At 38.9% G+C, this 7,183-nt stretch overlaps 1 pseudogene; it reads right to left on the bottom strand.

Annotated features, from left to right (window-relative positions):
• Positions 1–2,684: 2,684 nt before the first annotated feature.
• On the bottom strand, positions 2,685–3,319 carry LOC127561376 (rho-related GTP-binding protein RhoG-like; annotated as a pseudogene).
• Between the last annotated feature and the right edge of the window lie 3,864 nt (positions 3,320–7,183).

The raw sequence follows: 7,183 nt of genomic DNA, 5'->3' as shown, positions 1-7,183 counted from the left end.
TGTAATTGAAAGTGTCCATTTTATCTCCTATGATGCTACTAATCTATTGTTTGTCAAGGACTCTGCTTCTATCCATTATTACATAGCATACTTCCTTCCTTACTCCTCTAATCTGTCTGCAGAGACCTTTTAAATTAAGATAATGTATTCTTTTTGAGTTTATTGTGGCATATTGTCCGTGATGGTAACTTAACTAACAAGCAGTTTCTGCTAGTTTGCTTTCCCATTTTCCCAGCAGATTTTGTCAAGGGGTTTTTTCTCAGTAATTGGTGTCTTTGGGTTTCTCAAACTACTATGTTTATTTGTTTTTGGTTCTTGTGTTCCTAGGCCAGCCCACTGATCAACTTTAAAATTTTTTTCAATATTTATATAATTTTGATAGTTACTACTCTGTATTATGATTTGAGATCTGGTACTACTCTGTCTTTTCCTTCCATTAAAAAAATTGATTTTCTTTTGAGAGAAATTATTATTAATGACCAATGATTTGGGGAGATCAGAGTTTTTCCCTTTTTAAAAAATAAAGTCCAGATTTCAAAATTTCACTCAATTGAAGGATATCACTGATAATGAGATTAGACTCACTTTCTTCATAGTTTTGTTTAGACCACACCCCCAGGTGGTCTTTGTGTTCTACCAAGCTTTGGGTGGGGATAAATTCTTTGAATAGATTGCCCAAGGCTAGGGGTAATTTAGAAGTAAATCACATAATCAAAGTTCATTTGAATAGTTCAGCTCCTCACTAAAATATTTACTCTCTCATTAATTGCTAATCAATCAGAGTTGATTCCATCCTCAAGTAAGTGTGAGCCTATCACCATGATTGTCTTTAGTCAAGAGAGTGATGGCCAAACGACCATTCTTCTATTAATGAACATGCTATGCTCCAAATCATTATTAATCAGAGAAATGCAAATTAAGACAACTCTGAGATACCACTACACACCTGTCAGATTGGCTAGAATGACAGGGAAAGATAATGTGGAATGTTGGAGGGGATGTGGGAAAACAGGGATACTGATACATTGTTGATGGAATTGTGAACACATCCAGCCATTCTGGAGAGCAATTTGGAACTATGCTCAAAAAGTTATCAAACTGTGCATACCCTTTGATCCAGCAGTGTTTCTACTGGGCTTATACCCCAAAGAGATACTAAAGAAAGGAAAGGGACCTGTATGTGCCAAAATGTTTGTGGCAGCCCTGTTTGTAGTGGCTAGAAGCTGGAAAATGAAAGGATGTCCATCAATTGGAGAATGGTTGAGTAAATTGTGATATATGAATGTTATGGAATATTATTGTTCTATAAGGAATGACCAGCAGGATGAATACAGAAAAGACTGGCGAGACTTACATGAACTGATGCTAAATGAAATGAGCAGAACCAGGAGATCATTATATACCTCAACAACAATACTGTTTGAGGATATATTCTGATGGAAGTGGATCTCTTCGATAAAGAGAGTTAATTCAGATCAAAGATGGACAGAAGCAGCTACACCCAAAGAAAGAACACTGGGAAATGAATATAAACTGCTTGCATTTTTGTTTTTCTTCCCGGGTTATTTCTACCTTCTGAATTCAATTCTCCCTGTGCAACAAGAAAACTGTTCGGTTCTGCACACATATATTGTATCTAGAATATACTGTAACCTATTCAACATGTAAAGGACTGCTTGCCATCTAGGGGAGGGAGTGGAGGGAGGGAGGGGAAAAATTGGAACAGAAGTGAATGCAAGGGATAATGCTGTAAAAAAATTACCCTGGCATAGGTTCTATCAATAAAAAGTTATTTAAAAAAAAAAAAGAACATGCTGCCATTATTAATAAAATGATTAAGTAACCCAGAAATTATGTCTCAAATCTTTCTAAATGCCATACTTTGAAATTCTTGACCTTTTGTTCATCCAGATGAATTATTATTTTTATTTTTTCCTTTGAATACAAGGTTTTATTAATGCATGCAGGGAGAGAGTTGAGAGTCCCATTTCTTCCAAACCTCCAGAGCACATATGCACAAAGTCTGTTGGTAGATTTGTAAATGGAGTCTTGGGAGGCAGCCAGCTCTCCTTGCCCCTTCCTCAGATGAGCAAGTGCTGACTGGCTCTCTCTCTTCTCAGGATCCTGTGTTCCTGTCCTGGCAAGAGGGATATGTCTTGAGCATGGTAGCCCGCTTGGAGCAGGGATGTCAGGAAGGTAGAAAGGGTCTTCAGAAGTGCCTTAGACCTAAGGAAGCTCAGAAAGGCCTCTGAGGATTGGCCCAAGGAAACTCATTAAAAATTGATGGAGTGGGAGAGCTGGAAAAACCCTCCACAGACACACATACCTCCTGCCACAACAAGACTTCTTAAACTCTGAGCCTCAGGAACAGTACATGGACTAAAAGCTCCAGGAAAGCAGGGACTATGTCATTTTTCACCTCTGAATTCCCAGAAAGTGAAAAGGGCCTTGTATATAGTAGAGATTGGTCAATAAATGTTCACTGAATTGAATGTAAAGACTGCCCAGAGAAAGGAAAACAGGAATGTTGCCCTGATCCCTTTCTCCCTTCCTCTGATAGGGAGAGCATGGGCACAACTTGGAGGGGCATGTGGATGGAGAGAGAAAGAAGAGTCAATCAGACATAGAAGGGAGAAGGGGACCAAGGCACATGTGGCTAAGGTGGGAGAGGGAGAAAGGGACTCTGGAAAATGGACAAACAGATGACAATCTACAGGACAAAGCCAACAGGGGTGGGAAGGGATTTATTCCTTTCCAAGGTTGGGGGATCACAAGGGAAAACAGGAGAGGCCCCACTTGAGTAGTGTTGGTTGAGCACAGCTGGGACAGTCTCGGAGAACACTTCTTTGATGCCATCCTGCCTCAGTGCAGAGAATTCTAGGTAGTGAATGGCATGGATCTGCTTGTTCGGGACTATACTCTGCTGGTGTGTGATGGGTGCCTGGCCCTGCTCCTTCGGCCGCCTTATGGCTTCTGGCTGAGCCTGCAGGTCCTTCCAGGTGCACATGAGCAGGATGGGCACATCTAGGCAATGGTGACATACTTCTGGACACCATTTGTGCCACACATTCTCACAGGGAGGTGGGCTGGCAGTAGAGAAGCAAATGACAAAGATGTTAGTCTGGGCATAGGACAGGGTGTGTAGCAGGTCCTATTCCTCCTGACCTGCTGTGTCCCACAGGTTCAGATAGACTGTGCATCCATCCACAATACGGTGGGCACTGTAGCTGTCGAACATTGTTGGGATGTACTCCTTGAGGAAGACATTGGTAGTGTAATAAATGAGAAGGCATGTCTCACCCACTGTCCCATCACCCATTGTAATGTTCTTTTCTAAAATATAATGTTCTCTGGGAGCAGGTTTCTCAGGGGGGCTTCTGGGAGCAGCCTTAGTTTCAGTTCAGTGTAATCACCCCGAATACAGCCAGGAGTTAAAGTCCAAATCCTTGATTTTCTCTTTCCAAGTCTTGTCTCCTTCTTTGGGCCCAGTTAGCTTTCTAAGAGGCCTATCTCTCTCTCTCCTTGGTTCCAAGAGCTCCTATTGCTAGTCCTTTGCCTCTGCCAGCTTCTGCCTCTAGCTCCCTCCGAATTCTCCAGCCAGCACAAAGGTGGAAGATGGAATGAATCTGTCTCTGCCCCTGAGAGCTTCTAGTGGGCTTGTTCTTCAGGGCTTCTGTCCTAGCCCTGATTAACTAAACTAGATATAACCATTGTCTCCTCAATTCCACTTACTTAGCACTTTGTAAGAATCCTAACAACCCACCATCACACACTTGATCCTCTGCATCATGGCAGCTGTGGCAGGTGAAGCTCTGGCAGGTAGAGCTCTGGCCTTCCTTGCCTAACTCAGACAGAGTCCCTCCCAATGGCAGCCAATGCTTCAACCTAGTCCTCTCCCTCCCTCCTTCCCTACCCACTCTGGGGGCAGCAACAGAAGCATCTCTGGGGCTAGAGAAGGAAATGAGAGAAGAGCAGATTTTTTTTTTTTTTGTTGTTGTTGTAATATAAACTTTTGGTAGTTTGGTATGACATGAAATTATTTTAAGTAATACTGTCATTTTTATTATATTGGTACTGTCTAATCAAGATCAGTTAATATCCCTCCAATTATTTAAACCTGTCTTTATTTTCATAAAGAATGTTTCATATCCAAGGATTCTAATAAAGGTCTCATTTCTAAAATATATAGGGAATGGATTCAAATTTAAAAGAATATAAGCCATTCTCCAATTGATAAATGATCAAAGGATATAAATAGACAATTTTTCAGATGAAGAAATTTAAGTCATTTCTAGTTATATGAGAAATGCTCTAAATCACTTTTAATTAGAGAAATGCATATTAAGACTGATATATTACTATACACTTCTCAGATTGCCTAAAATGACAGGAAAAGATAATAATAAATGTTGGAGAGGATGTGGTTCACTAATACATTATTGGTGGAGTTGTAAACTGATCCAACTACTTTGGAGAACAATTTGGAGCTATGCCAAAGGTTATCAAACTCTGCATACCCTTTGATTCAGCAGTGTCTCTATTGGGTCTGTATCCCAAAGAAATCATAAAAATGGAAAAGGAGTCACTACGCAAAAATATTTGTAACAACCCCATTTGTAGTGGCAAGGAACTAGAAACTGAGTGGATGCCCCTCAGTTGGAGAAGGGCTGAATAAGTTATAGTATATGAATGTAATGGAATATTATTTTTCTATAAGAAACAATCAGCAGGATGATTTCAGAAAAGTCTAGTGAACCAAGAGAGCATTGTACATAGCAACAGCAAGAATATACAATGATCAATTGTGATGAATTTGGCTCTTTTTGGTGGTGAAGTGATTCAGGTCTATTCCAGTAGACTTGTTATGGGGGAGGACTATGGGGACCGAATGTGGATCCCAATAGAGTATTTTTACTATAGTGAAATGCAAGTTTGCTTGCATTTTTTTCTTTCTCAATTTTTTTGTCCCTTTTTCATCTAATTTTTTTTTTTTTTTTTTGTGCAGCATGATAGGTATGGAGATGTGTTTGGAGGAATTGCACATGTTTTACTTGTATTGAATTGCTTACTGTCTGGAGAAGATAGGTGAGAGGAGGAAAGGAAGAGAGAGGTTTGGAACATGGGATTTTGCAGAGGTGAATGCTGAAGGTTATCTTTGCATATATTTTGAAAATGGAAAACTATTACTAAAATTTCTTAAATGTTTTGTAGTTATATCAATATGATTTTTGTGTCTTTGTAGGTATAATCCAAAATATTTTATGCATTCAATAGAGATTCTGAATGGAATTTTGAAAATGTAAACACTTCATTATTACATATCTTTCCATTTGCTCAAATGTTCAAAAATCTTTCTAGGAAAATAGCTGACCTGAGCTTTCCCCCAAACCCCTCCAAATACCTTTAAATAATGACTCTAAACAAATTTTAGAGCATCAGAACCCACAAAAAGATAAGAGTATAAAAAGTTTTTTCCAGCCAAAGACAACTTAAAAGGTCAACAGGAAAGTTCTGTTGCACCAGGGTAGGAGTGCAACACAATCTGGTGTAGGCTAAGCTAGCACAGTCCCAGCCCTAATAAACTAGGATCAGTTCTTGGGAACTATTGAATTAGTAGCAGTGGCAACAGCAGCAGCAATAGCAGCAGATGTAGCTGTGCCTTCCAGAGGTTTCAGCCCACAGATGGTAAGGGGGTTGAACAGCTGGTCAGAAGATTATAGGGATCTGTTTGTTAACACTGAGGCAGGAAGGATGCTCTGTTGCTTTGTCTGTACTCAGATCCCCAGCAAAAGTCTTGGCTCACATTCTCAGGGTGAGAAGCACTAGCCTATTAAAACTTACAGAGTGGCTCAAGGACCCTCTTCACAATTCCTGGACAAAAAAAGAGTGCTTATGGATACTCACAGAAAAAAGTACAGGCTAGGAGAGTAGTAAACATATTTCTCCTTGGATCATACTACCTTGGAAAAACTGAAAACTTACAGGTCCCCAGAAGAAGCTTACAGAAAACCTCTGAAACTTGGGACATTGCATCCTCTACACTGTAGACAGAGCCCCATTTTAACAAAAAGTTAAAAAACAAGTAATAGGTTAGGAAGATAAGCAAATAACAGAAAAAGATTCTGACCATAGAAAGTTACTATGATGACAAAGAAGATCAAAGTACCAAACTACACACTCAGGAGATAAAAAAGCCAAAGCTTCCAAGAAAAATAAGAATTGGTCTCAGGCTGTGGAAGAGCTCAAAAGGGATTTTGAAAAACAAGTAAGAGAGAGAGAAGAAAAATTGAAAAGAGAAAAAGGGAATGTTACAAAAAGAAGTACAAAAAGTCAATGAGAAGAAGAATGCTTTAAAAAGCAAAATTAGCCAAATGGAAAAGGAGGTACAGAGGCTCACTGAGGAAAATAATTCCTTAAAAATTGGAATTGAGCAAGTGGAAGATAATGACTATGACAAATCAAGAAACAATAAAAACAAACCCAAAAGAATGAAAGAATAGAAAACAATGAGAATTATCTCATTGGAAAAAAAAAAAAAAACAACAGATCTAGAAAATGGAGACAGTTTTTAAATTATTGGATTACTTGAGAGCCATTTTTTTTTTTAAAGCCTGGACATCATCTTTCAAGAAATTATCAAGGAAAACTGTCCTGATTTTCTTTTTTTTCTTCTTCTTCTTCTTTTTTTAAATAACTTTTTATTGACAGAACCCATGCCAGGGTAATTTTTTACAACATTATCCCTTGCACTCACTTCTGTTCCAATTTTTCCCCTCCTTCCCTCCACCCTCTCCCCCAGATGGCAAGCAGTTCTATACATGTTAAATATGTCACAGTATATCCTAGATACAATATATGTGTGCAGAACCGTTCACTTGTTGCACAGGGAGAATTGGATTCAGAAGGTAGAAATAATCCGGGAAGAAAAACAAAAATCCAAACAATTTATATTCATTTCCCAGTGTTCTTTCTTTGGGTGTAGCTGCTTCTGTCCATCATTGATCAATTGAAACTGAATTAGATCTCTTTGTCAAAGAAATCCACTTCCATCAGAATATATCCTCATGCAGTATTGTTGTTGAAGTATATAATGATCTGATTCTGCTCATTTCACTTAGCATCAGTTCATATAAGTTGTCCTGATTTTCTAGAACCACAGAGTTGATCACCTCCTGAAAGAGAT

Source organism: Antechinus flavipes, chromosome 4 (genome assembly GCF_016432865.1).
Source record: "Antechinus flavipes isolate AdamAnt ecotype Samford, QLD, Australia chromosome 4, AdamAnt_v2, whole genome shotgun sequence".
Lineage (NCBI taxonomy): Eukaryota > Metazoa > Chordata > Mammalia > Dasyuromorphia > Dasyuridae > Antechinus > Antechinus flavipes.
Note: the sequence above shows the minus strand (reverse complement) of the source record. Positions and strands in the feature narration are given on the sequence as shown.